Here is a 26,558-nt window from a genome sequence, read left to right on the forward strand (position 1 = left end):
GTCCATTATGAAGCAGGATTTTCTGACCTACCAGGGCGTAAAGTTAGGCATGTACGACACTGCTCTGAAACCAAGTGAAAGTACTGTGTATGCAATGGGGCTTGAGCAGGTACTGAAGGAGAAAGTAGGTTGTACGAGGAAGTAGCTCAAATGCCCATGGCCCTTACTACTGACGTACTGCAGTCCTGAGCCCAGTGAAGACAGCACTGCACAGTATGAAGAGACCACACAAAAGCTGACAGGGCTAGACCATGGTTTCTTTGTGAGGGTGTCTCTGAAGGACAGTGGGAAATAGAGATCCTCTCAGTGGGCAGAACTAATTTAATCAGTCGAACTGTTTATTTTTGCCTAGAAGGAGAGAAGTCAGATGGTCAGATCTGTATCAATTCATGAAATGTGGCCAATGATTTGGTTGAATCGTCAGGGACACAATTATAAAATTCATGAAAAAAGAGTCTTGATGAAGCTATGTGGATAGACCTTTTTGGAAACAGGATATGAAGATATTTGTGTTCCATGTGAAATCTTTTTTAAAAAGTGGAGGACTTAAGTCATCAAATGACTAAGATAGTCCATTTTGTGAATATCTGTCAGCATCCTATCAAATCATTTCTGCGGCAGTGGTGACAAGAATGAGAGTTCAGTGTGAGATTAACATCATTTCCATTCACCAAGACTGCCTGCCTACAGCCACTGTTGAATTTCCAGTATTCCAACACTAGAGACTGACCCTGAGCTCTGGTACCGTACCCTTCTGTGAGGTGATCAACCTGCTAGCAGGTTGACGACATTAAATCACTTTCTTTGTGGAATTGAATAACACTTTGTTTTTCTGGAATATGCACTTTGGAATTGGTTTTGCCTTCCTTGCCCACAGTGCTTCCACCCCACTTGCCATGGCTACCGTACCCCCTGTCCTGATATCCCCACAGCATCGCTTCTGACCGAGAAATTTGCTTCATAGCAAATGAAGTGTAGACAGTGGCCTCAGGCTCGTGCATCTCATTAGTCATGTTCCCCTTCATCATGAAACATCTGCCTTGCTAGAATGATGAAACAGCCTTCTCTAGTCTTCATTTTGACTCACTAGGGGCAAATCCTTGCATGGCTGGTGTGACATCCTCCAGAATGCATTACTTTCTCTAAGTAAGCATCTAATATATAAGGCTGATTCTCCATTGCCAGGACTCCCAGGTCCAGAAATTAAGAGCTGGAATGGGAATGAGTCCTCCTGCTATTACTCCTTGTGCTCTACCAGCAAAATGTTGCTTCTCGTTTATATGACTCAAGGCTCTGCTGGTGAGAACACTGAGTTCAAAGAATGATCCTTCTGAACTGAAATCTGTGACCTTCCCCTGGTGATTTTGGTCTCCTCATGCCTCTGGGTAGATGGGAGAAGAAAGGGTTTACCGTCCCGGCTGGGGCGCTTGATAATTATTACCAAAGTGAAACTGAGTTTTTACTACACTTTAGAGATAAGAAGGATATATCTGAAACACAGGAGATCTCTTAAGGTGTCTCTTAATACGACCTTCTCTTGTGATTAAAGTCAATGCAAACTACAAAACTTAATTCAGGCACGTTTGCCAACGGTTCAGCTTCTTGAGGAATGGAGGTTTAGGTCACTTCACCAGGCAGAGATCCGCAACCAGTTGAAGTGTTCCCTGAAGACAAAGGGTATATGCAGTGGATAACTGGAGAAGACAGTCACAGATAACAACCACGGCCACGTGACCAGCTGCAGAATGACAATTGTAATATTTATGATTTTTTTTCTTTTTTCTGTTGATATGGACATGTTTATATCTAGATCTAGTTATAGATCTAGGTATCTGTGTCTGTCTGTCTATCAGTCTATCTACCTCTATGTTTCTATTTTTTTCTTTTGTTCCCTCTGGCCTCCCCTTATCTAAGAAGCATTATTAAAAATTAACTTACGTCTCAGTATTTAAGTGATAGTACATCAAAGGAGAAGACATCCAAGAACTTTGTGTTTTTATGGAAAAAATGTTACGGTGTTTTAGGTTGTATGTGGGAGAGCTGTATCATGCTTTCCAGAATTACGACTTGATTATTATCTTTATTTGGAGATTAAATATGGTGTAAGGATACATGTATAAATGCCAAATTACCAAGGTGGAATGTAATGGCATTTGATTGAACCAACTTGGCTTAGCTAAACTACGCCCTCCAGAATTCCCTTTCAGTACATTTCCACATAGGACAGGCTGCAGAGCTATACCGTGAAAATTCAACCAGTCTATGAAACAACTGTTCTGTGGCACATACACACCTCTCAGCGGTTCACTTACGCATGCATCTACGTACTGCTATGTAGGAATTTTGCAGCTATAAATAAGGTTCCTAATCAGTTGGCTTTAAGCTTATTAAAAGATATATCATCTTGGGTGGGCCTGGCTTAGTTAATCAAAGGGCCATGAAAAGGAATCCATGTCCAGAGATTCCAAACGTCAACTCAAGCCAGTGAGTTTCCAGCCTCATCATGACTGTTCCTTCCTGACTATATGGCTTGCCAGCTTCCTCTGCTTAACCAGCTACCCAATTGTGTAAACCAAAGACTTGTAATAAATATATATGTAAATATGTACAAATATAATTTATTTTAAGAGCTACATAGCAATTTTATTTTATTTTATTATTTTCTCTTAACATTTTTATTACGCTTTATATTCGCATGTGGAATAATATATATATTTTAAAATGTTACACTAGTTTTGATAAGTGCTACTCTAATATCTAAATTATATAATACATGTTCTGGAAAATTAACTCTCAACAATTATTTTCTTCTATAGTTCAGAGACAGTGACAAAAGGATGACAAAAATTTATTGTCTTTGGTGATTAAGAGCACAAAATTTAAGACAACAAAAAATAAATGAGAATCCTGGCTCTGCCACTAATTAGGTATAATTAGTGTGAGTTACTTAATCTCTGTAAACTTCAATTTCCTCACCAATAGGAAAGGGATAATAATTGCAGTACATTTCAAAGTAGCTCTAATATGTTGCATCTCCTCACATCAGGAAGTGGATTTTTTTCTCCACCAGTTAAAACTGAACTGGCCTTGTGACTTGCTCTTGCCAGTGGGAAAATTTGCAAGTGTGTTCTATGAAGAAGTGCGAAAAGGACTAGCACTTTGTTGTAAAGCTGCTCCATTTGGGATCCCTGCCACTTCTAGTACATGGACAAACCCCTGTGAGCTTTATTGGAAAATGAGACGTATGTTCCCTTCACTCCTGCACCCCAGCTAGGGACTGACCACATTCAGAAATAGATCCACTGAGCAGCAGATGACTGCAGACATCACTGAGCCCAGCACACAACAGCAGAACCACCGAGCTGACGTCAGCCTGTATTGCCATCCCCCAGAAAAATGGCCTAAGTCAACAGTTGTCATATTTATTCATTAAGCTCTGAAATTATTTATTATGCAGCGAGAGATAATTGATACAATAATATCTTCCAAAGGTTGTTATGAGGGTTAATTAATCAGTTATTATAATGCCCAGGATACAGTAAATAATGTTGGCTATTATTTAAAATGGGATTTTAAAAATACACAAAATAATATGTTAGCTATTGTTATAATCTTAACAATAATAAAAATTTAGACATATAGGAATTCAAATTTTAACCTTACTCATGTATCATGTTGCTTAATCTTTATCCTGATACTAAGTCGTTAGTGCTATCTCCTTTCAGTGATAAATAAACTGAAACTTAGAGTAAGTGTCTTACAAAAAGCTAGTTACGGTCACAGCCAATCCTTAAGCTAAGATTTCCTAACTCTGAGCAGGGAGTGCTTTCAATTACACTCTAACTGAATAATGAGTCGAAACAGTCAGCTCTTGTAAGAGACAATTCATATAAATATAAATAACTTTTCAATCATTGTTTTTGGAATCTTGTTCGAAAACAGTTCTATAGAACCTCATTAGAAAATTACAATGACAGATCAATATATGACTTTGCATTTTTTCTTTCCATCTTTATGTCCACCTTAGATTATTGTACATTATGACTCTTGGGCTTAAAACACACACATGTGCAAATATATGTAAAGATATATATTCAATGATATCCAACTAGACGTATCTGATATAGTCTTTACACTTGCCACTAAGATTTTGAGAATGGCTTCTTTCACAGAGGAGTATCTGTTTAGTTTCCCCATGTTTTCTCATCAATTGATAACTAATTTCTTTTTATTGCTGAATAATAGCCCATTGTACAGATGTATCACAGTTTATTCACCTATTGAAGGACATCTTGATTACTTCACATTTTTGGCAATTATGAATCAAGCTGCTCCAAAGATCTCTTACCATATGATGACTGTGGCATCATATGGTAAGACTATGTAAGAAAGTTCGTAAGAAACTTACAGAATGGTTGTACCATTTTGCATTCCAGCAGTAATTAATGAGAATTTCTGTTGGTTCATATCCTCACCAGTATTTGGTGTTTTCAGTGTTTTGGAGTTTAGCTATTCAGATAACTGCACAGTAGTATCTCATTGTTTTAACAAAAATAAAGTTTCATTAGCTCTTCTTTACTTTGGATGAAGAATTTCTTTTTCTTTCTTCCTCCCTTCCTCCTTCCCTTTCTTCCTTTCCCTTTCTTTCTTCCTTCCTTCCTTCCTTCCTTCCTTTCTTCCTTTCCTTCCTTCCTTCCTTCCTTCCTTCCTTCCTTCCTTCCTTCCTTCCTTCCTTCCTTCCTTCCTTCCTTCCTTCCTTCTTCCTTTTGTAATGAAGCTGTAATGTAGTACCTGGAAGCCTTTATTCTAGAGACAGACTGTCTACATTCAAATCCCAATTCTACCTCTTACTCCCTGTGAGACATAGGCTAACTACTTAACATGTGCCTCAGCAATCTTATAAATAAAACGGAGATAATAATACCATCTACCTTATAAAACTGTTATGATAAGATGACCATGGGACATATAACTAACCATAAAATTACTAACATATAGTAAACTCTTTAATCCCTTAATTGTAAAAAAATAATTTCTTTTTTTTATCAAGAGCAAGCAATTTAAAATGTAATTCCAAGTACAGAATTATTGTAATTACTTTAATTTTAAATTAATTTTTAGGAAAACTCTTTCACGTAATGGTAGAATTCCTCTATTCCTGCATCATTAACACATTTAGTTTTCAGTATAGTATTGAAATTGTAATTCAGTAACTTCACATCTGTAAGTCTTTTTATGCACTTTCAGTACTGAGAAAGGCAGCCTGAAGAATTTTTAAGGTTTTTTGGGGGATAGGGGAGAAGATAAATTTTAATGACTACTATTTTGTAATTTAGTTTGGTCATGACTCTGATTTTATGAAACTGAGTTCAGTATAATAAGTGAAATTACAGAGTTCAAGTGTTTGATCCAATATTCATTGTTAACTATTCAAATGAACTGAATTCTTAACATTTAAATTTTCCCCAGAATATACCACATCGAAGCATCTTAATCTCAATGTATAGAGCAAACTCTTATTGTTCATCTAATTCATCAACCAGAACTGAACTGCCTGTGGTCTGGCCAGAGGAAGGCACAAAGTTCATAGACTTAATTATTACAAGGAGTTTATCTTCTATTTTAATTTTCTAGCAGAGAGTAACTCTGGATTGTTCATGCAAGAAACTGGCTTAAGTTTCATGTTCTTGAAAAATGTTGCCACTTCAGTTTAAATTAAAGGTCTAATGTTAGCTTTGACCATTTCTTGGAGCACTCTTTGTAGTCATATGTCCTAATTTGGACCAGTTTCATATTAGAATTCTTAAGGCATGATTCGATGCAGAACTAAGTTGTGCTTGTCACAGACATCACGTTTAAGAGCTTTTCTGTCACATCAAAATTTTCACTGACATCACCAAATGATAGAGCTAATTGGATGGTATTATATATGTGTGTGTGTGTGTGTGTGTGTGTGTGTGTGTGTGTGTGTGTATGTATAAGCTCTGTTCAGCCGCAATAGAAATGCCATATACGATTTAAATTTTTATATAACTTGGCCCATGAATAGTCAGCCTTATCTTCATTACACTGAATAATGGTATTTGCCTTTGATAATGCTGTTTTTTGGCTGTGGAGTATGGAGCACATTTTTTTTCCCTGACATTCAAGAGATAATCCCTTATAAGCTTTCCATTCCTGAAAAGATGTTTTAATGAAGAAAGGGTATTTTTCACTTTATATGTAATTACATTTTACAACATAATTATGTATTATATTTGCAATATTGATGCTTTATAAATCTGGGGAATTTCCAAATACGCTGTGAAATACCACTGTAAAAAAAAAAAAAAAAAAGAAAAGAAAATGTCCCTGTACTCCTCAGCCTTCATGTCTTGGCAGTAGGAAAAAAAAAACTTAGTAAGAAAATGGTAATTTTAACAACTCAAATATCTTCAAGGTAAATATTGCCCTAAAACTTGGCTTATCATAGAACCCTACAAAAATTAGATAGATAACAAAAACAAAAAGTTGTAATTTTTTATGTAACTGATTTGAGCCAAAAGGCCAATGATTCTTTTTGAATGTTGAACTAATATAAAAAATAGTGAAATATACCTTTGTGGTGTGTAAGTCACAGACATTCTTAAGTGATCATATATTTATCATATTAAATTAAAATCCTTAGTTTCTAAATAATAATGAAAGCAGAGAGATTAAGAAAAATTACCAACATTTGAAACTCTTTGGACATTTTCTTTTAATTGTAAATATTCAGGTCACTTCACTGTATTTCACAATGGTATTTTTGAAGATTTATTTTCCATAAAGGAACAACTGTGAAAAGGATCAAACAGCATCAACTTTCTGTTTTTTTGTCCTCCATTACCCTCCAAGGCTATCTGTGGAATTAATTAATTGCAATTTTGACCTCTACTGCCAGTGGTCAACCAGCTGAGGCATATGCTAAAAGCCCCCGGTATACAGAAGACAAGAGGAGGTACAATTGGCAGAGGAAGTGGCCAGAGACGTATTGGACTTAGAACTCCAGAAAACACTAAAAAGTAGAGATGAGAACATGAAGAGATTAAGTAAATATTTCACTGTTAGGTAGAAGAATTCTAAGGAAATATATATATTACTTATCTATAACCCAACAATGTAAAAGAATAACTGATTTATTATAACATTTTAATTTTCACAATAGTGAGAAAAGACTAAGAAAAGAACGTGACATAAATATGGCTATAAAGTTGTGGATGTTAAAGGAAATTATACCTTACACTAAAAGTAATAAAATTTGAATTAAAATTTTACATTATGAAATATATATACACATATATATGCATTTATATATATACACAAATATATGTACATATATATTTAAGCAGAGGATTAGTAACATCTTACTGATATTTTAATAAGTTTAGAACAGGTCATATTTTAAAAAGCCTTTAAAATAAAAATTTGCCTAAAGTTTCAAGTCATTGGAAGAACCATTGAAAACATAAATTGTAAATAGTTCCAAAGTTCATGTTATGTAATAACATCCAATGTTTGTAACTAAATCTTAGGGAAAACAGGATAAATTAAGTTGTGCTTTAATCTTACTTTTTTAAAGTCTTTATTTGCACATTAACAAATACAAACGTCTGATTATTTCTTTAAATTTATCCAATGAATACTTATTTAGCACCTAACAGGCACTGGGCACTAGTCATTTGGGATCTAGACGTGGACAAAGCATAAAGAGACCCTTGTAGGGTCAGGCCACCCGAGATGGCTGTGCTCTTGCCCTCTGCACATCCCCTGCTGGACCAGTGCCTGCTTCACCTACAGCGCTCACCTGCCTGGCCTTCCTACAGGCTTGCCCCAGGCCCCAGCTGGTGCTTGTTGTCATCAAAGGGGCAGGAAGGGGCGTGCCCTTCTGCTGGTTTCCCTGGTAACCAGTGAGCCAACCAGAAGTCACTTCCGCCTGTAACTGCTAACCACCTCCTACTTCAGGGAGAGAAGCCGGAAGCCAGAGCCTGCCTGCTGTCTGCCGCGCAACTGGGGAGTCGCTGTAGGATGTTGCTTCCGACGTGTAAGCTTCCCGCTCTGTGAAGCCACTGCTGTCTCTGTCTCTGTCTCTGTCTCTGTCTCTGTCTCTGTCTCTGTGCTCGCGCTTTGGTTTTGAAGGTGGGTGAGGACAGGTCTTGTAGGTCTGTGGGGTGCAGACCTACAGACCCCTTCACCTCATGGTACAAGAATTCTTTTGAGAAGACAAATATAGGGAGAAAAATTACTCATGTTGTATGTTAGATTGTGATAAATGGTAGGGAAACAAACCTGAATTAGGGGAAGAGCCTCTGGCGGGATGTGGCGAGGCGTTTGAATGGAATTGCGTGGGGTGGCTTCTCTGTTCCAGCTGCCTTTGAACGGGCCCCTGAGTCGGTTTCGCGAACAAGCCAAGCCCGGGCAGGAGCTTGGCGGGTAGAGCGGACGCCGCAGCGAAGGCCCCGCGGGGCAGTGCGCGCTCCGGGAACAGGCGGAGTTCGTAGGCCGTGAAGCTGGCGCTCAGCGAGAGGACAGACGCTCCTAACTTAGTATGTGTGTGTTTTTTTCTTAGTTTTGGTTTTTGTTTGTTTTTTAGTAAGAGGCTAAGAAGCTGCAGGTGTGTATCGATTTGAGTCTGTATGTGTGCCTTTTCTTTCCTAATCACAGTGTTAAATTCTTTCTATGAATTACTTGATTTAATTATTTACAGACATCTCTATGTTAGGAATTTTTATTTCTATTTTACAGATGAAGAAACGGTCCTCAAATTGTTGGTTGGTTGGTTGGTTGGTTGGTTTGGGTCTTTTTTTTTTTTCCCTTCTACCTAAGCACATACTCTTCCTGCCTGCCCGGTCATTCTGAGATCCCAGGGAGGCCAACCCTAAGTGCTAATGAACGTCTTCACCAGTGGAGGGTAGAAAGGCAGGGCGTGGACTCTGGCCCCAGATTTATCTGGGTTTGAATTCCAGCACTGCCACCCAACGGCTGTGTTAATGCTTGGAAGTTCTGCGGATATTGCCTGTAGAGTCAGTGCACTAATACCGTATTGTTCAGGCGGATCGGGGAGCAAGCCTAGGATCACCAGCTGTAGGTAATGAACGTTAGCTCCTTTCCTCTCCCTTCAGTGAGAAATGATGGAGACGATGTGGAGACTCAGCCTTGCTTTGGGGAAGCAGAGAAAGTGTGTGTGCGTGGGTCACACTGAGGCAAAGCTCCTTCGGGATGGGGAGTTGAAGTGTGTGGCCTGACCCGACGCTGAATTCCTGGTTCAAGGCCTGGTAAGACAGGGTAAGGGGTAAGAAAGAGGGCCACAGAAGTAACACGTGTGTATTGTTAAAATCATTAACAGCAAATACTATTACAATAATTCGGGAGAGAGTTGAATTAGAATTGGGAGGGGCAGAGGTGGGGAGGGCGGTCACATTCAGAAGGCTGAGCTAGCAGATGTGAAATGAAAAGTGAACATTACCTGAGGGGTTGATCATGATTACCAGCTTTTTGTCAAGAAAAGATGTAAGGAGACTATGGGGTGAAGCAAATTAAGGCAGGGAAGTATCCCTTCTGTTGAGTAGACTCAGCACCTTGAATAGGACCCAGAAGTTTGAAGGAGAAGGTACGCATCCAGGAACCTCAGTAAATTGGTGTTTAACTCTGTGACCTCATTAATTGCTTATCCAAAAAGATGAAATCATTTCTATATTTACTTAAACTCTAAATGTGTAAGAATTTAAAAAATGCTAAGGGTGTTATTAATTTTGAAATTTTTCATGTAAGAGAAGAAAATAACATTCTAACAGATCTGTTCATTGAGAATATGATGGCCAGAGTTTTATGCAACTGCTCTTTGGATGCTGTTGACTATTAGCTTCTCCTATTTTCTCTATCCGTAGACCCATAACATGCACCCCTGGTGGGGTGAGTAGTTAATTGGAGTTGGAAGTCACAACAAAAACAAACAAGGAGAAAATAAGGTTTATGAATATGTACATCCTTGTACCCTTTAGAGGCTATTTTTTACTTATCGGTCAGTACACTCTATTATAATTATAAGCTATATAAGTAGCTAAAAAATTTACTCAAAAAAGTTATGTAATTTTTTTTAAAGGTCTTAGTTTGCTAGGACTGCCATCACAAAGTACCGCAGACTGGGTGATTTAAAAGACAGAACTTTATATTCTCACATTCTGAAGGCTGGAAGTTCAAGATCAAGTGGTTTTCTCTTGAGCCCTCTGTCCTTGGCTAGGAGATGGCCGCCTTCTCGCTGGGTTCTCTTTCGGCTCTTTGTGCGTATGCATCCCTAGTGTCTCCTCCTCTTCTGAAAAGGACACCAGTCATGTTGGTTTAGGGCCCCACACATATGACCTCATTTAATCTTAGTTATCTCGTTAAAGGTTCTATCAAGAAATCGTCACATTCTAAGTTATTAGGAACTAAGACTTCAACAAAAACTTTTAAGAGGATGATGTTAAGTCCATAACACCCACGTGGCTATTAAAAAATGAAGGTGGTTTTTCATACTTTCAGGCAAATACGTGCTTCTGCTACTGTAGTGTGTACTGTCTGACATCAAACTTAGGCCTGAGGCTAAAGATGGAGATACCAGTACAGGGTGAGTAGGGAGCAGAAGTCATTAGAAGAGGCTTGTGTAGTGGAGATACATCTTTTCTGATTCTTAAATTTTTGTTCACTCTGTCTTGAGTTAAATTATCTGTATGTCACTTTTTGATTAAAGTATAAATGCTTCTTGCAAAAATCCCTTGTCATTCTCCTGGGGAAAAAACAAAATGTAATAGCAACAGTGTTAAAGATTGCAGAATTGACCATCATAATTAAGCTGTAGTGATGCTGAACTTCATTCATGAATATAATTCTTAAATATTTAGAGCCAAATTAAAATTTGTAAGTGAATAAACCCTCATCATGAACTCATCTACAAGACAGAAACAGACTCACAGACATAGTAAACAATCTTATGGTTACTGGGGAAAGGGGGTGGGAAGGGATAAATTTGGGAGTTTGAGATTTATAAATGTTAGCCATGATACATAAAAATAGATTTAAAAACCAAGTTTCTTCTGTATAGCACAGAGAACTATATTCAATATCTTGTAATAACCTTTAATGAAAAAGAATATGAAAATGACTATGTGTATGTATATGCATGACTGGGACGTTGTGCTGTGCGCCAGAAACTGACACATTGTATCTGACTGAACTTCAGTTAAAAAATGCAAACTGTGCCCTGGGGCCTCCAATATCTTCATCTTTTTTTCTTTTCATGAATTCATGATGTTGCTTCTTATATTTCTCTGAACATTGGACTCATCTTTCTGCTTTAATTTTTAAAATAAGATGTGAAACTTAACACACTAAAGAGTATGAGATAAGGACTGGCCTAAAAAAGGTGTGGGTGTGTGTGTGTGTGTGTGAGAATTTCTGTGTTTAGTTAAAGATGCTTTAATTAAATGAATGTAGACCAAAAGGAAAATGTTTGGTTTTGTTGAGTAAATAAGATGAGGTATTTTGAGAGACATGAGGCCTTTAGTAACTTCCTGATATTATGAATAGTTAACAATAATTTTTAATGTCTGCATTCAGTGGTCTTTTCCTCTTCTGGAGATGTAGGGAAATACACCCAGATTTAGATGTCGATATAGAAATAGTGAGATATACGTGTATATTCCAGTCTATCATAAGATGTATAGATGTGTCTGTGTATCTTTATTTCTTAAAGTAGCTTCTTTTGCTTAAGATGAGGACTGTATGGGTTAATTTAATTAGAATTTGCTATATTTGATAGTAGAATTTTTCCATGCATAGAAATAGTGTGGCTTTAGTAAGAGGGCTTTTGCACAACCCGATTACTCAGAAAACTAAGTGACACCAGGGACCTGTTCAGTAATATAGCACTCAATAACACACAACTGGTAAGGTAAACACCCTTAACATAATCAGTTTTCTTTTTCACCAAACATGACAATAATAACAAGAGAAAAATGTCAGAAGCCGTTCTCTAAAGGAAATAAAAATCTACATAAAAGCATCCATCCCATCTTCCTGGGAATTTTAATGCTCTTAGTGGTAAGACAAGCATTTTCTTTTGGCCAGAAGCCTAGAAAAATGAACTTCACAAAAAAAGATTCAGGTCATTATTTTTAAGTTTTCTGGTAGTACAGCCTTAAAATCAGTGTTTTGGTTGAATTTTTAAGCCCTTCTCATATTGTTTTTGCTTTTCAAGATTAGAGAATTTTTGAAACTTGAAACAGAAGTGGTTCATCAGAACTGAATTTGGTTTAACTGTGTTGCTTACACTTGTATCTGAGAGAAGACATTCGAAACACCCTGGAGGAATCCTTTGGGTTTTGTTTCAGAGAGCAAACCTGAAGTAGTGGTCATCCCTGGGCATTCAAGTAAATGTGATATATCTTCAGGGTTTCTGATGTTTACGTCTAATTTTAGAATTAAAATTTTTAAATCACCCTTATTTTTAGGGTGCTCAATTTTGCATACCATTTGCTTTATATACTATTAATTTAAAACTATGTTGATGAAAAATTAATCAGTTGACCTAAGAAAGAAATGGAAAATTTTATTCGAGCCACATTTGAGGATTATAATTTCAGAAAACTCTGAGAACTGTTCCACCAGTTAGAAATCAAGGTGCAGTTTTGAGGTTTTTAGACAGAGGACTGTACATCCAATGACCTGTTATTGGCAGTTTATATAATCCAGATCTAAGCACATCCTGGGGGGTTATGTGTTTTATTTAGTTTAGAAAACAAATATTTAAGACAGAAAGTTGAAATTGCATTTCTCCCGTTAGATTTCACTTCCCTTCCAAAGATACACCCTGGATGGTCTGTGTTCTTTCAGCCATTTTCCTAAGGAACTAGTTACCATCTCTTTTTCGTGGGTATAAATGCCATCATGCTATACCTAAATGCCATCATGTTCCGTTTTTAATGACGATAGTGTTAATTACATATGTAGTGTTTTCACTTTATAGGAAAAGGTAAAACTGCATGATAATGAAGTTAGGACTTTGTGAGGTGTAGGGTGCCTGAGTTCCAGAGCTGGGGCCTGCCCTGGAGGCTGGGTGTGGATGACGACCCCAGGCTTTAAGGCTGACACCGAGGCTGCAGGACAAGAAGTCCCTGTGATGGAGATCAGGAGTTGGGGAAGAAGATGAACCCCACACCTTCTCAAACATAGGCAAGGACACATGTCTGGACACATGGTGCTTTGACTGGAAAGTCTTTTACAAGGTTCCAGGTATTGAGTTCTTATCTTTGTTTTTGCTGATTATGCTTGCTTTCCTGTTGCACCAAAATATGTCAAGAAAATAATGTCTACAAATAAGCACAGGATGATGAAGTTTCTTCTTCTTCCCAGCCCTGTTTCCTTCCATTAAGAACATCATTGCATCATTTCTACAAGGTTCACTTGAGTTGAAGTCTCATCGTGGGTAAGAATGCAAGTGTTCACTCCTAATTTTTCAAGCTACTTTTTTTTTTTTGGCTGGGGTAGGGGGCTAATTAGATTTATTTATTTTATTTAAATGGAGGTATTGGGCCTTAGGCATGCTAAGCAGGCACTCCATCACTGAGCTATACCCTCCCCACCTCCCCCGCCGAGCTATTTCTGATTAAAGTAATTCACTCTATTTTCGATGTATTTTTTTTCTTTTGTTAAGTTATCACCAATTAGGTGACAAGGACTTAAAGAAGTAGGAGGAAGGTTTGAAGATGCTGCAGGAAACACTGGCTACCTCTGTTGGCCTGAGGTTTAAGCAGGAATCCCAAAAGTTAACCGATTATTCCTAGGAAGGCAATGCTGAATTTCCGACACACTTTGCCATCCTCAGGCTGGGGGAAATGTCCAATACTGACCCAATGTGAAAATTCTGTTAGGGCATTTTCTATCAAATGTGTTATAAAGCATATAAACATTCTGAGAATATTTAGCAGAATAAAATCCCAAATTACTACCACATACAAACAGAAGTCTTCATGTCTTTAAAACATTCTTCTCAAATGCGTATGATTAGCCTTTCTACAATAAAAATTCGATTTTGTTATTTAATTCCCACCACAGTCTTGCTGCGTGCAGTAAATTATAAGTCCTCCTCTTGAATGTGTAAGTTTGGAGTCATACCAAAAACAAACTACACCTTACTAAGCTTTTTGAAGACATAGAAAGCTTTGGAAATTAATAAATAGCTCTAGTGAAATGTTCTGACAAAGCAATAAAGAAAAGGTTATGCCATTTTTCATGCAGCGTTTGTCTTGTTTAATAAGAGCTTTGTACCCAAATCAGTTTCAATTACTGATAATTAGAAACATTACATTTAAAGAGGAAATCAGAACTACCTTAATACTAGATTAAGCACCCTGGTGTATTTTTTTTTTAATCAAAATGACATCCCTTTGATACTGGCATTCAGATTTATTCTCAGAGCTTTTTAACTTTTCCTAAAGATCAAGGACATAGCATTGTGCCGTTTCTGTTTTATTGTAACTCGAGGCCAGTTTTTAACTCTTACTTCTTTAAGAACCATGGCTTATGTCTGAAAGCTGAAATATGAACCACTCAGCACAGCAGAGCAGGGATGTAAGTGGACACGTGGAGAGTATAAGCTTAGAGCTTACCATAAAGACAGTATTTACTAAAACACTTCATCACGTTTATTTCAAGGCTAAAATATTCAAGTCTTAAGTTGTACAAAAGAGAAAAATAGAAAGGAAAAGCGTTCACGTGCTTTTCATTGAACTTTGTTGCCAGAGGTAATTTAAATACCGTAACATGCAGCTGAAGGACTGCTGATGTGGCGGTGACTTTCCTATTCCTGCAAAGGACTTATTTTGAGTAATACTCCAATCAGTTTAAAATAACTTCAAACAGTCAATCAACGGCAAACAATGGCAACCTTCGAAATACACAGGGATAAACATCTCAGCTATGCGAATTTGTTGATTGCTTACCAAACGTAGGCTTCTTACCATCTTTTGATTCAGTTCATCATCTGTAAAACAGGGACAGTCCTGTCTGCTTCTCAGGGCTACTGTGATGCATAAATGAGGCGCTAGGCTGTGGCCTGGTAGCTTCTCAGTAAATGTTATCTCATTTTTATCCAGCCTGTCACAAGAAATTCTGGAAACTTCTAACCCTTGGGTCAAGGGCCTCCGTGTCTTTTAATGACAGTTGGAGTGGCCCTAATGCAAACTTTTCAACAATAAGATATCTTAAACATTTGACAAGTTTGTTTAAAATAGCAGTTGACTCTGAGACTGAAACAAAAGAATGGTTTCAGTATAGAACCATCCGTAGAAGTAAAAGAAAGTTTGTGTCAAAAATATTAAACATTTTCTGGCTAAATGATGACTACTTTGATCTAGAAGGTGACTTAAATATAAAACTGCCTAATTTGCATGCTGAGAGAGAGGGGCTGTGGGGCATACTGTTCAAGAAGAAATGGAATTTCCTGAGTTTGGTGTTCTTATCAGTTTATGCAATTGTTTATAGTCTATGTGTGTGTATATATTTGTATATATGCACATACATATATAAGATATATATATTATATAAGAATATATAAAATTATATATAAGAAAATAAACAATTTCTTTTGAAAAGGGGATATTAGTAAAGAACAATAATTTTATAGTTGAACTTACATATAAAAGTATAGACTGGAAAGATGATAAATGCATATTTGTCTAATATATACTTTTGTATAAGAAAATTACTGTATCTTCTATAGAAGGAAAACTTACTACATTTGTGACAATGTTGAACATGTTTGGAACTGCTCAAAAAATGATTTGAAATGAATACTACATGAAATTTGCCCTTTGAACATACTCTGCACTATGTGTAATTCTTACTACTGTGACTCATCGCTGTAGTAATGTAAGCATATGAGTATCCTTATTGTAGATCAATGTTTTAAACCTGATAATCCATTACTGTGCATACTGGAGTCAGTCTGATGTTGAGTTCAGATCTGGACTGAGGAATGAGTTGAGGAGAAGGAGCTGAGAGTTCAGAGAAACCAAGACTAGAATTCATAGGTCAGACTAACAGACGGGGGGTTTGCGTAAGAGAGGGTTCCAGGCCTCTGCGGAAGGCTGAGTACTGAGGTCAGGGCAAACCACCTGCAGGACTGGATGTCGGGGCGTGGCCTCCGCACCAGGAGGGTAATCGTGCACGTGCTCACCTCCTAGACTGGAAAATCTCAAAGTTTATGGGGTATTGTACTCAGAAGGGTTTTGCCTCAGTAGTGGGGAACAATTAGCATAAAACAAAACACTGCAAATTTCCGAATAATAAATCTTAAAACCCAGAACCAGAGGACCAAACATTTGTAAGGAATTAATGTCAAGATTAAGCATAGGAACATTTATTGAAATAAGTATATCTAACGCCAACTATGTGAAATTCAGAATGTCAGAGAGCCAATGAAAAATGACCAAGCAAGTGTTAGAAGTAGTAGGCACGGGCATTAAAGGAAGTATGATCCCTGAGTTGCCTGTGTCCAACAGGAAGTAGAAAGAAGATAAAAAAGAGTGCAAATCAAACATTCAGATATCTAGAGATGAAAAGTAAAATGTCCAAGGTGAAAGTATATTGGATGTAATTAAATACAAACTAAATATTTTAAGAAAAGATTAGTGAACAAAAAGTAAAGGATTAAACTGTACTATATGCATACAATGTTAACAGAACAATACAAAGGAATGACTGATTGATACACAAATGAATACATCTCAAACATGCTGACAGAGGGAAGACGGACAAGAAGGGTACATATGATGTGCTTGAACATACACAAAATTACAGGAAACTGTAACCAATGCATGGTGATGACAGACTGACTGTTGCCTGAATTAGGGGGTAGGTAGAGATAGACAGAATATATTTAAAAAGGCAACAAGGAAACTTTTTGTAAACTTTTGATCTGTTTATTGTTTTGATTGTGGTGATAGTTCATGGTTTATACATAAATCAAAACTTACCAAACTGTGTACTTCAACATGTGCATTTTATTGTATTAAATAACTTAATTAAGCTGTTTTAATATTACTTTATATGAAAGTATGAAAGAGCGTATAATGGGTTTTCCTATCCCTTCAAACTTGTTTTTTAAAGACTTGAAATTACCACTGCAATATTCACAAGGAACATTTTTTATAGAGTTCACCACTGATAGATTTATATAACCTCATTTTTCCTCAAATTAAAACTATAACAACATTGATTTAATGGCAAGAATGCCATTTCATTGTTATTATCTATAAAACTGCAACCATGCGTGGTGAGAAAAATATGTGTCTCTTGCATACTTTCTGACCTTGAGAGCAGAGGCGGTGACTTGTATTTTTCCAGATTATCTTTTCACAGGCTCACCACTCAGTCTAAGAGCTGAACACGACCCTAACCTTAAAGCAGCCACTAAAATGGCAAAACCCAAAACTGAGAATAAGCAAAACAAGAAGATAGAGTTGCACAAAAAAATAAATAAATAATTAAAAAGGCAACCCCCCCCCCAAATTCTTAGGAAGAAAGGAAAGGAGAAATAAAGCAAAGAGCAAAGCAAAAATGAGAGTTTCCCATATGATTGCATTCATACAAATTTCTAGAAAATACAAACCGACTTAGAGTGACAGAAGGCAGACCACTGATTTCCGGGAATGAGAAGGGAAATTACCAGGAAGCACAGGCTTTTGAGGATGATGGTGTGTTCATGGCTTGGTTGTGATGTTGGTGTTCGGTTTTATATGAACAACATTGCCCACACCAGTCAGAATGGCCATCATTCAAAAATCCACAAATGACAAATGCTGGAGAGGCTGTGGAGATAGGGGAACCCTCCTACACTGCTGATGGGAATGCAGTTTGGTGCAGCCACTATGGAAAACAGTATGGAGATTCCTCAAAAGTCTAGGAATAGACTTACTGTATGACCCAGGAATCCCATTCCTGGGCTTATATCCAGAAGGAACCCTACTTCAGGATGACACCTACACCCCAATGTTCATAGCAGCACTATTTACAATAGCCAAGACATGGAAACAGCCTGAATGTCCATCAACGGATGATGGGATAAAGAAGATGTGGTATATTTATATAATGGAAAACTACTCAGCCATAAAAACCGACAACATAACGCCATTTGCAGCAACATGGATGCTCCTGGAGAATGTCATTCTAAGTGAAGTAAGCCAGAAAGAGAAAGAAAAATACCATATGAGATCGCTCTTATGTGGAATTAAAAACGAAGACAAAAAACAAAAAAACAAAGCATAAATACAAAACAGAATCATACTCATAGACATAAAATACAAACTTGTGGTTACCAAGGGGGCGGAGGGTGGGAAGGGATAGACAGAATTTCAAAACTGTAGAATAGATAAACAAGATTATACTGTATAGCACAGGGAAATATACACAAGATCTTATGGTAGCTCACAGAGAAAAAAATGTGACAATGAATATATGTATGTTCATGTATAACTGAAAAATTGTGCTCTACACTGGAATTTGACACAACATTGTAAAATGATTATAAGTCAATAAAAACTGTTAAAAAAAAAAAGCCCATCATCATAATCACTTTCAGACTTCACAGTTTGTATAAAATGCTGAAAAGGAAAATGCATTGTTGTCAATCCTGAATGGTAATTGACTAGAATTTTCCTTTATATAATTGTGAATTACGCAGTGTATTTAAATTGCACTTTTTATTATTATACGGTGTATATCCTAGCTGTTGAACAAATGCCATGTTTGAATCATTTTGCTGTATGCTTTATATGCCTTTCTTGTCCTCATAGCACACTGGCAAAGAATGTATTATTTTTCTCATGTTAAAGTAGGGGATTTGTAGTTTATGTAGAGAGTTCACACTATCTTCATTTATTTATTACTTGTATTTCATAATTTTACAGATTTAGTATTAGAGATACCATTTTTAGTAATTAATCCTTTGATATAAGGGGAATAAACTTAGGTTTATGTGGAATTACATACTACATTTATAGAATTTTTAGCTAATTAAAAAAAAGAATGATGGAAGCTCCAGCCATCAGTTTCACATCCTAGGCAGTGGAAACAGGGAATAGGAAAGAAAGATACTGGCTTTTGAGGAGCAGTAGCACATAACCTATCTGTATGTCAGCTCATTGGTCAGAACATACCCACGGGGTACAGTGACAGCTGGGAAGATGCAGTGCTTTAGCTGAGCTTTTTACTGCCTCCTATAATATTGGAATCTATTATGAAGAGCAGGAAAATTAATATATACAACTACTGATTATGTATATTAATCTCTTTCATTGAACAGTTAAAATTAATTTTTTTCTAGATAACATCAAAAGCAAATTGTAATTTTTAGGTGTGAGGTGAAGGTTATTAATTTGAGTTTTTGAAATGTTATTTTATTGGGGTAATAGACCTTACTGTGAGATCAACCCTCTTCACAAATGCTGAAGTCCGTGACACCTTACTGTTGACTATACACACCACGTTGTGCAGGAGGCCCCTAGAGCTCCACGTTTTCAGTAGCCATGGTGGAGTAGTCCTGAGGCTGAGAGGTTACCAGATTTTAAATTAGGAGACAAAACTCACGGGCTCCAACTAAAGGAAAATGGAAATAATTTTAACTTTATCATTTTGATGTTATTACTGTTAGCATTAAGTGTGTCCTTAGGTTGCGTTATGTTAATTGGTTTACTGCACTATGAGTATTTTCTTTCTAAAGCCATTTTAAAAGCAGTCAGTGAAAATTTAATTCTTCTATGGACCCAAGAATTTTCAAAGCCTTGGCGTAGGAAAGGAGGCTTGTGTGTTTGTACAGGGCGGAAGTCATTTCTCTTTCATCCTGGCACATCCAGGATCTATGAGTGCCTAAGAGCACCTAGTACATAAACTATCTGCCCATTAAATTCAACTTGAAGAGATTGTTGGAAAAAGCCATCCTATCAAACTGAAACACACACTTTCATTTTTTTCTGAGAAATGTGGAGACCATGAAAGTGATGAGTGCGGGAAGGACAGAAAGGACAGTCACAGTGGTGCCAGTACCTGGTTTTTTATGTATAAAAAATTGCATATATTTAAAATGTGCAACTTGATGTTTTGATATATGGACATGTTGTGAAAAGATCATCACAGTCAAGCCAAATAATGTCTCTCACCTCTGCATAGTTACTTTTTTAATGTATGTATGTAAGTGCGCGTGTTGAGAAGATTTAAGATCCTCTTAGCAAATTTCACATTTGCAGTTCAGTATTAACTATGGTCAGCGTGCTGTACCTTAGATCTCCAGAGCTCATTCATCTTGTGCAACTGAAACTTTGTCCTCACCGCCAGCATCTCCACATTACCCGTGGCAACAACCACTCCACTCTGCCTCAGTGAGTCCTTCAGATTCCACATGTAAGGGTGTCATGCAGCATTTATCTTCCTGGGTCTGGCTTACTTCACTGAGCACACTGCCCTTCCTGGTCATCCACATTGTCTCCAATGACAGGATTTCCTTCTTTTTAAACCAGAGTAATGGTGGTACAGATACTTCTTTGAGATCTACTTTTAATTTCTTTGGACACAGAGTTGACCTTCAAATAACACAGGCCCTGAGGGCACCCACCCTCCCTCCAGTCTAAAATCCACATGAAATTTATAGTCGGCCCTCCTTATAGGAGATTCAGCTCCTCCTTATCCAGGTTCCACATCTGAGATTTCAACCAGCTGCAGATCTGGTGGTACAATAGTATTTATTATTGAAAAAAATCTATTTAAGTGGGCCTGCATGGTTCAAACTCTTGTTCAGGGGTCAACTGTATGCCCAGAAGTGGGACTGCTGAATTGTAGGGTAGTTCTGTGTTGAATTTAGTGATGTTAAAATCTGAAACCTGACAGGACTTCTGGGATCTTCTCTCACTGAGTCTCCACAGGCTGACTCGCCATACCCTCCCCCACACCACACCCCACCCCTCCCACACTGTTTTTGTGCCAAAGTTTACAGCCGGTCACAATTAGAAGAGTGTTCCTCATCACACTGTCTGTTCTCATTCTCAGTATCAAGCATTCAGTGGTCTTGGGACATATAGATGTGATTTTTTTTTAAATTTTTTACTTCATTTTTAAAATTTTGGGGGAGAGGGTAATTAGGTGTGTGTGTGTGTATGTATTTACTGGGGATTGAATCCAGGACCCTGTGCATGCTAAGCACACACTCTACCATTGAGCTATACCCACCCCCTCGCAATTTTTTTTTTTTGTTTTATTTTCCAACCACTATGCACCTTGTACTTACACTGTAAAATGAAATGACTATCTTAAAGTCTTTGTGCATTATCAAAAAGGGGCAAACTTAAAGCCAAATCTGTAATGACACTAAAATGTACTTTCAATAGCACAGTGTTGAGGAGCACTTGAATTTAGGGGAGTATTTCCCTCTATTTTTTTCACTCCTAGAATGAAGGAAATGAAATCCTCCACGTGGATGAGTTAAATCATAAAATGTGATTTTTTTTTCCTTCCAACTTCAACCACCCATGTTTCAGAAGCAAAGCATCCACAAATCAAAGTAATTTAATACTATTCTTAATCCTCTTTTAATCAGTTATTTCTCATGGAATGAGAAATACTGAAACAATACATAAAAACGAAGTGGAGTGGAGTATAAATCAGGCACCGTTCAGAGTGGGGTTGCTGATGGATTTCATTTGAGCAAAATGGCACGCGTGGACCGCTGCGGCTGGAATAACACCACAGGAATGCCCTACAGCAAGCATCTGCTCAGACTTGGGAAACCATAGGTAATGTGTCCTGGTGGGAAAGGTAAGGCCCATTCCAGCTGGCTCATCTGAGGGGAGAATATTGAGAATATTGAAGGGTTGTTTACAAAGGTTTGGGAAGAGGATGAGAGGGGTTGGGTGCCCCGGAGACATTCGCAGCAGGGTGAGGCTTCTGCTCAGGCTGTAAGTTGAGGCATCGGAGACACGTGCGTGAATAGAGGCAACTTCAAGAGCTGCGGCCTTGGCTTGAAGGGCCTGTCTGCTCCCGGCCACCACGTGGGGGAAGCAGGGATTCACAGCAGGAGCCTCACCTTCTGGCCTCTTCATCGCCTCCTGGCGATCCTAACCTTCCAAACGCAAGCAGAAAGCCAGAGAGTTTAAAACTGAGAGAAGATTTGCATATGATGAGGAAAGTGTACATATGTAAGATCAACTTCATGTATTTATAAATCAGGGTGGATGTGATTCAAGTTAAAAGAACTTTCCCAGCATGGTATCAGGTGTCAGGCTTCCTGGTGACCCCTGCCACCAACTAATGTATCACCACAGGAGAGCAGGTCTCAGCTCTGTCGCCATGAATGAGGTCCGCCCCTGTTTGGACTTCATGTAAGTGGAATCATGCAGTATGCATGCTTTTGTGACTGGCTTTCTTTGCTTACCGTTATTTTCCTGGGGTTGCACTTAACAGCAGTGTTTTGCTTGAAATTACTGTGTAGAATTTTACTGCGCGTGTGTGTCTATACATCTAGGTACACGTATATGTGTATGTACCTGGGTATGTATGTATAAAGATGTAAAATATATGATACATATCAACCATACGGTTATGTTGCTAAACCTTTAGTTTGTATCATGTCTGTGGCTGTAATGAACATACTTCTGAGTATATTTTTACATGCATTTTGGTGAATATATGCATTCATTCTATGGCACCTGACACTAAAAATATGCTTGACCATTCGTGGGATATACATATGTTCAGATACTGCCAAACCATTTTCCAAAAAAAGCATGTGGCAATTTTTATTTCCGTCAGTGATGTGTGAATGTCCCAGATGTTCGAAAACCTTAGTGATACTTGCTGTTGTCTGTTTAAATTTGGGCATTCTGGTTGATGTGCAGTGACATTTCACTGCATTTATTTTGCATTTATCTGATAATTGAGATCAAGCACATTTTCATGTGTTTATGGGCCATTTGTGTTTCCTCTAAAGTGCCTGTTTCTGTTTCTGTGTTTAGTGTTTCCCCCTCTTACCCTCCTGCCTGAACCTGACCCTGGTGTTGCTGCTTCCACTTGCTGATAGGGTGCTGCTGTGATGCCGAACTTTGTCTTCGTGGATCAGATAACAGCGTACATTGGGCAGCTCAGGTTGTGCGGTAACTTGGTGGCCCCTGCTTAAGCATTCTGACTCTTTCACAAAATTGGCCTTTGACAGGATTCTCCAGGGAAATAAGGTTTTCTAGAGAAACTGGCCCACATGACTGCACAGGCCAACAAGTCTGAGATTTGTAGTGTTATCAGCAGACAAACTCAGGCAGGAGTTGATGCTGCTGTGTTGAAGGAGAGTTTCTTCTTTTCAGGGAAACCTCGGTTATTGCTCTAAACTTCAACTGATTGGATGAGGCCCATCTGCATTATCAAGGGTTGTCTTTACTTAAACTGATTATAGATGTTACCCATATCTACAAAATACCTTTAAAGCAATATCTAGATTTATGTTTGAGTATGTAACTGAGAACTATAGCCTGGCCAAGATAATACATAAAACTATCACATTCAGGCATCATATTTTTAATTAACAGATATTCTTTATAAATTTACATATTGGCCTTTGTTTTTGATTGATGCATTAAAACTGTTCTACCAATGTCAAACTTATTTTAATTTCCATGTGGTACTATTTTCAGATCTATTTAAAAGATATTTTTCTATACAAAGCTCATTATATTTTCCCATTTCTTCATATACAAACTTTACTTTTAGCCTTTTACATTGGGGTCTGTGATACATGTCAACCATTTATTGTAAACACCATTCTTTCCTCAGTGAATTTCAGTGGTTTCTTGTCATAAAGCAAGTGACTATATATATACATATATATATGTGTGTGTGTGTATATATACACACACACACTGATCAGTTTCTTAATTCTCTTTTTCCTGGACCTGTTTTCTATACTTGGGCCAGTGCCACACTGTTTTATCATAGCTTTAAAATAATTTTTAACATAGCCTAAACTCCGCTCGTGTTACACCTATACTCCACGCTCAAGAGATGCTGTAATTCTCTGCAGAGCCACTGAAAGATTTCAAGTTGGGGAGTGAAAGGGGAAGTCTAACAGAACGTTCTGATCACCTGATCACTCGAAGTTGTGTAATGAAGAGAGCAAAAATCTAACGCTGAGGTGTTCTGGGCCAGTGCTCTTCAAAGTGTGCTTGGTGGGTTATTGCTGGTTCACAAACCATTTGCTATTTCAACAACATAAGCATGGAAATGGAGAGTAACCAGTTGGAAATGTGTATAGAAATTTGACAGTTGCAGGTGACAAGATATTCTTACTACCTACTAGAAGTAGGACCATATTTTAGTTTGTAATAGTCAAAGGGAAGTTTAGTAACTGTCACTCAAAAGTGTATGAAATCTGGTATTCATTTCTTCCAGGGAAAGATACTTCAATTATGATCCTATGAGAAACATTACTGAAACTAGATGGAACTTTAAAGCTGAATTTTGAAAATACAACAACACTGGCTTCATTTTGCATAAAAGTTAAAAATGAACGTCACAAGCTCATTGCAGCTGCTCTAAAACCACTTTCATGACCCATCAGTATGCTTCTGTGAGACTGATGGCTCCAGGATGTGTCAGTAAAACCAAACACAGCTACAGGATGGGTACACTTCTTTTTCCAGGAGTGATGAAGTCTTCCACCCAACAGGTAACTCAGCAAGGAAGATTTTATACGTTTTTGGTTTACAGTTGTGAAACTACGTGCACACATTGGACAAACACTGTGTGTATCAATATTTTAAGTTTTAATATGACAAATGGGCTTGTTTAATGTGTGCATGTAAGTGTTTAATATGAGGAATCACTGTTTTCTTTAAGACCACAGGAGGCAACATATATCAAATGTAAAAGCAGTTACCAATGTAGGATCTTAAATGAGTGGCTTAAACAATATTTGACTAACAAAAGGAAGGGAAAGTGAAATATGAAGTCCAAGTTTTGAGTAGCTGGAGTTGAGTGAAGAGTGGGACAAGTCAGTTTGCTGGGAAATTCAGAAGATGCAAGTTTGCAAAAGGGGGAGGAGCTAGGAAGACAGTTTATAAGCAATTTAAATTAAAGTTGTGATAGGTCTGCCCTATATTTACATTAGAGTAAAATTTTTCAGAGAGAACTGGAAAATCATGGCACTCTTTCCTCCTCTGGGTTCGTATGACACAGGATCATAAAACGTCAGTTAGCCTCAGGTGTTTCACAGTTATTAATAGAATATTTCCTTCTGTTTGTCATCCTCCACTGCCTCCCAGCAGTCCTGTGTATACTTTTAAAAATTTAGCCTGAGGATAACACTTGGATGGCATTGCTCTTAGAACCATCATTATCCTGAGATACCAAATGCTTTGGGGATCAACATTCTTTTTTTTAGGAAGATAGATTTCTACCAACACGGTAGTCAGTTTGCAGTGTGTATCCACGCTCACGTGTCTGAACTCCAGCAGTGGAGAAGTTTATCTACATCGTGATCCTTGATGCATTGTGTGTATTTCAAATTATCTTTATTTCTCGGATATACTTGGAGTGCTGAAATACTCAACAAATTAACAGGCAAATAAACACAGCTATTGCCATATTTAAGGTATGAAATATACTATGCTATCAGGTTTTACAGGGATATTTCTGACACCTTTGGCTAAGTAAGTCACATAATATCTTTTTGTTTATTTGTCCCCATATTTATTTTGCATTTATTGGTGTGATTACTTCATATGTATCTGTCTTCCCACCATACTGTGTATTTCTCTGTTTACTCCTGTTTGGTAACTAGCATACTGCCTGACAGATATTAGGGACTACAAGTGGATATTTATTACCTGAGTCAATGAATGGTGGGCTTTATTAAACATAGTCTGATGATCAGAACAGTACGCTTATTAATTACCAGGTTCCAGTTGCTTGCTTGTTGGTGTCCGTATGCTTAGGAAGACTTAAGTGGAAGATGTGAAGAGCTGCTTATGACCTGCAGGCACTGCTGTTCAATGATTGTGTTATTAATGGGAAATTAAGTTTCTTATGCAAAGATGAGGTAACAGCCCAGTCTTAGAAGAAAATCCACTTTGAAATGTTTTTTTTCCTTTCCAAAGTTATTTGGAATATGGTAGAGAAGCTTTCTCTCACTGAGAAACAGTCTCCAACTAACCGTCCCACTCCATTAATTCCAGTAACCCGTGTCTCTAAAATAATCTTCTCTGAAAAGTGCATTCAACACCACTTGTATTTACTAATCTAGGAACTTCTAGCTTCCCAGAAAATGTTTTGTATTTGTTAGAGGACAGTGAGGTTCATCACCATGACTTTTTCCCCCTATGAAATTGATCAAAAGCATTATTTTTATTCAAAATGTTGTAAGTACTGTTGTATAACACTCATATTGTTTTAACACATTCATCCAAAATTGTATTTGAGAGCATTTTACAATTCTGGAAGACAGGAGCTCTGTTCACATTTTTTAATTAATG

General features: G+C 37.5%; 2 long non-coding RNA genes across 10 annotated transcripts in view; one reads left to right on the forward strand and one right to left on the reverse strand.

Moving 5' to 3' along the window:
* Positions 1-6,721: 6,721 nt before the first annotated feature.
* Positions 6,722-8,463, reverse strand: LOC140688795 (uncharacterized). Of its 2 annotated transcripts, XR_012063626.1 has the most exons (3): positions 8,308-8,463; positions 7,826-8,143; positions 6,722-7,036 (listed from the first exon to the last, which is right to left on the reverse strand). It is a non-coding gene; the product is annotated as an uncharacterized lncRNA (long non-coding RNA). The 2 variants fall into 2 exon arrangements; XR_012063625.1 differs by having other exon boundaries at positions 7,826-8,463.
* The window catches only part of LOC140688794 (uncharacterized), a 105,304-nt gene continuing 86,712 nt past the window's right edge, over positions 7,967-26,558 (forward strand). For all 8 annotated transcript variants that reach the window (XR_012063622.1, XR_012063620.1, XR_012063617.1 and 5 more), the window contains exon 1: positions 7,967-8,062. This is a non-coding gene — a long non-coding RNA (uncharacterized lncRNA). The remainder of the gene's footprint in view (positions 8,063-26,558) is intronic.

This window comes from Vicugna pacos, chromosome 23, assembly GCF_048564905.1.
Source record: "Vicugna pacos chromosome 23, VicPac4, whole genome shotgun sequence".
Taxonomy (NCBI): Eukaryota; Metazoa; Chordata; class Mammalia; order Artiodactyla; family Camelidae; genus Vicugna; species Vicugna pacos.